The sequence below is a fragment of the Penaeus japonicus genome, unplaced genomic scaffold (assembly GCF_977035675.1).
Source record: "Penaeus japonicus unplaced genomic scaffold, GWHDUDI00000001_assembly GWHDUDI00000024, whole genome shotgun sequence".
NCBI lineage: Eukaryota > Metazoa > Arthropoda > Malacostraca > Decapoda > Penaeidae > Penaeus > Penaeus japonicus.
Genome location: NW_028234426.1, coordinates 39,328,320 through 39,333,319, shown reverse-complemented (window position 1 = coordinate 39,333,319; position 5,000 = coordinate 39,328,320).

Sequence of the window (5,000 nt, the reverse complement as noted above, 5' to 3'; positions counted from 1 at the left end):
TGCCTTCCTTTCTGCCTCCAAGTCTCACCTACTCCTCCCTTCTCCTCTTCCTCTTCCCCATCCTCTTGTTCCTTTTCCTCCTTTTCCTTTCATCTTCTCCTCTATCTTCTCTTCCTTTTCCTCTTACGTCTTCTCCTGTCCCTCCTCTTCCTCACTCTCCTCACCCTTTTCCCCTTCTTTTCCTCCTCCTCCTCGCTCTCCTTCTCCTTCTCCTTCTCCTCCTCTACCTCCTTCTCCTCTCCTCCTCCTCCCCCTCCCCCATTCTAGAATTTCCACGCCGATGACTTCTCGCGGCAGAAACTAAATCGCCTGATTATTAATTAAGAGAAAAAAAAGGAAGAAAAAAATACGCCGTTATTTTTAGCAACGTATGTCCGCCGAGCCTTCGCGCACCTTCGCAGATTGAACGCACATTCCTTTGGTGTGTGTGTGTGTGTGTGTGTGAGAGAGAGAGAGAGAGAGAGAGAGAGAGAGAGAGAGAGAGAGAGAGAGAGAGAGAGAGAGAGAGAGAGAGAGAGAGAGAGAGAGAGAGAGAGAGGGAGAGGGAGAGAGGAGGGAAGGGGGTTTATGGGTAGAGGTAGGGCTAAGGCTAGGGGAGAGAGAGAAACGAGAAAGAGAGAGAGAGAGAGAGAGAGAGAGAGAGAGAGAGAGAGAGAGAGAGAGAGAGAGAGAGAGAGAGAGAGAGAGAGAGAGAGAGAGAGAGAGAGCGAGCGAGCGAGCAAGCAACATGTGAGTGCGCTTCCATTTTTTCCCCTCACTTCCACAGTATATATTACCCGTTGAACCTCGGCGGTGATATCGATTACGTGCCCCGATGTCTTCATTCTTTTCCCCTCTTCCCTTTTATCACGATTATTCTTCTCTCGTTATCGTGTTTTTTAAATCGTTCTCACCTTCTTTCGTTATCATTCTCCTTCATCTCTTTTCTGGCATTGTCTCTTTTGTTGTTTTTCTGTAACTTCGGATTTCGCGTGGGATCATGATGCACCTGTTGCCTGCTTGTTTTGTTTACGTTTGGCGATGTTCTTGTTTGTGTCTATTGTTCTTGTTGTCTTTTATTTATTTTTTCTTGTCAGATTTACATTCTGATTTGCAATATGGTTCTTGTTATTGTTATTATTGTGATTATCACTTTATGTTTAGATGTTTTTGGGGGTAGAGTGCGTTGAAACACAATCCAACGCTATTAGTGTCACATCAAATGAGATTAATGAGGTAGTGGGTATCGATATACGTGTTTTTGTTTTTGTTTTCGTATATGTATATATATGTTTTTTTTGGAGGGGGGGGGGGTCATTGATCATTGCACATTATTCTGGGTTTATTTATCTTTACTATTGTTTGGCGGCTTCTTCCTATCCCTCTCCCTCTCCGTCTTCGTTTTCCTCTCTCTCTCTCTATACCCCTTGCTTTACCCCCCCCCCCTCTCTCTCTCTCTCTCTCTCTCTCTCTCTCTCTCTCTCTCTCTCTCTCTCTCTCTCTCTCTCTCTCTCTCTCTCTCTCTCTCTCTCTCTCTCTCTCTCTCTCTCTACCTATCTCTGCCTCTCTCTGCCTCTCCCTCCCCTCTCCCTCCCCTCTCCCCTTTTCCTCCTCCCTCCCGCCCCTTTCTCTTCCTTTCTCTCCCTCCTTTTTGTTTCCTGCAACAAATTCCATGCATAACTTACAGCAGCAACAACAACAACAACAATAATAATAATAACAGACATTTAACATTCAACATTCATCGCCGTTTATGCGAGTCTCTCAGACCTGGTCGTGTCCAGCAGGTATATCAGAAGCAGTATCTGTTCGCTGTAATAGTTTTGTAACCTTTTCCTGTAAGATTAGAGGGACGTCGTGGATATATTTTTTGTTGTTTTTGTTGTTGTTTAAGTGAGAGTGTTGCAAGGTTAAACTGTTTGTATGTTTTCTGTTGCTGCTAGTGTGCGAAATCAGCTGTTACTTTGGGTTCTTGTGAGGATTCGGTTGTCACTTGTTTCGGGTGCGTTTCCACTGTTCGCGGCCGGGAATGCGCGCAAGGTTAAGGCGAGGGCCACTTCCGGCGTTTAATTTTTTTTTTTTTTTTTTTTTTTTTTTTTGTGCGCTTGGTTTTATCGCTCGGGAAAAGGAGGGGTAAGGATTATGCGATTTGAGTAACGCGAATGCTAGCGCGGACTTAAATAGGCGCCTGCACGCTCGCACGTGCACGTAAGCACATACACACACACTCACATATACACACACACGCATACACACACACTCGCATACACACACACACTTGCATACACACACACACACTCGCATACACACACACACACACTCGCATACACACACACTCGTTCGCATACACACACTTGCATACACACACTTGCATACACACACACACACACACACACTCGCATACACACACACTCATATACACACACACTCGCAAATACACAGAAACACACTCACACACACTAACACTCACTCACATTCACTCACATTCACTCACTCACATTCACTCACACACACACACACACACACACACACACACACACACACACACACACACACACACACACACACACACAAAAACACACACACACACGCAAACACACACACACACACACACGCAAATACACAGAAACACTCACACACACTCACACACACTTACACTCACTCACTCACACACACACACACACACACACACACACACACACACACACACACACACACACACACACACACACACACACACACACACACACACACACACACAAACCTTTACCGTTTATCCCTTTCACCCTCGGTATATTTCCCAGTATCTCTCTCGCCCTCCGTTTATCCCCGTTGGTCTCCCATTCTCTTTTTATTTCCGTTGCGTTGAGTCTAACCCCCCCGGCCGACACCCTTGAGGGAGCGAAGGCGGGCAGTCACGATGAACAAACACGTTTTTTTTTTCTCTCTCTCTCTATTGGTTCCCACACACACATGAACACACAGGTGGGTGTGTGTGTGTGGGGGGGGGGGTCTTTGGCGTTGGTGAACTCTTGCTTGGGCATTCTTTCCTTTTCTCTCTCTCTCACCTTCTCTATCTCTCTCTCACCCTCTCTCTCTCTCTCTCTCTCTCTCTCTCTCTCTCTCTCTCTCTCTCTCTCTCTCTCCTCCTCTCCCTCCTCTCTCTCTCTCTCTCATATATATATATGTATATATATGTATATATAGATATACATATATATTTATATATATGTATATATATTTATATATATATATAATATATATATATTAATATATACATACATAATACATACATATATTTTATATATATATACATACATATACATATACATACAAATATATATATATATATATATATATATAATATATATATATTATATATATATACAACATATACATATATACATACATTATATATATATATATATAGTATATATATATATGTATGTATATGTATATATATATATACATATACACACACACACACATATACATATACATAACATACATATACACATAACACACACACACATATACATATATATATATATATATATATATATATATATATATATATATATGTATGTTATGTATGTATATGTATATATATATATATATATATATATATATATATATATGTATATATAAAATATAATATAAGTATATATACACACATACATATATATATATATATATATATATATATATATATAATATATATATTTATGTATATATTATACATATACACACACATACATATATAATATAATATATATAATATATATATATATATATATCTATATATATATAAATACATATACATATATATATATATACATATATATACATATATATATATATAATATATATACATATATATATATATATATATATATATATATATATATATATATATATATATGTATATGTATATATATATATATATATATATATATATCTATATATATTGTATATGTATATATATATATATATATATATATATATATATATATAATATAATGTATATATATATGTATATATATATATATATATATATATATATATATATATATATACATACATATATACATACCTATATATTATGTGCATTCGGCGTATGTATCGATCTGTGTGTCTGTTCATCTATCAGTCCGTCTGTCTTTCTGTCAGCCTGTCTGCCTCTCTTCCTGTCTTTGCATGTGACCAAATTACACTCAGAAAAGCGTGAAAGCTCTTTCGTGCGACAGCGACAGAAGCACCGACAGGAGACACGCCAGGATACTCATCGTAATAGCGCCCCCCCCCCCGCCCCCTCTTTTTACCGATTCCCTTCTCCCCCCCTACCCTTTGACCCTACCCAAACTGTCCTCCCCCTTCCCTTTACACTTTCACACTCAGGACTCTCTTTGACCTCCCCCACATCCCTATAACATCCGAGTAATCCCCCCCCCCCCCGTCCTTCAAACTTCTCATAACCCTCCCCCCACACCACCTTCCCACCCCTCCCCCTCCCCCCACTCCCCACTTCCCACCCTCCAACCTTATACTTGCAGTTATCAGTATCGACTCGGCTTATCATATTATCGCACAGAAAACGCGTTGATAAGCTCAGTCATGCAAGGAAGGAGTTGCATGGTTGAATATGTGTGGATGCACATCAACTATGCATCAGTTCATGCATGTACACTTCCATACTTATTCACATAGGCGCGTGTATACATACATATGTGCAGTCTCTTTCGTATACATGTAGGAATGCGGGTATACGAAATCAAAAGACGTATTTACGTGCGTACGTGCGTCTCCTTACATACATAAATCCTTAGACTTGCTGGCGGATACATATGCCTATCTGGCGATATTCCCACTGTACGTTCTCTCCAATTGGCTTTTTGACATAGCTGTCATTAGAGGATGGATATCTGCTGTCATATATCCGTGACTTCTCTGCCGCTCTCTACGCTTATCTTATCTTTCTTTTTTTCCTCCCTACCCCCCCCACCCCCCTTCTGTGTTTCTTC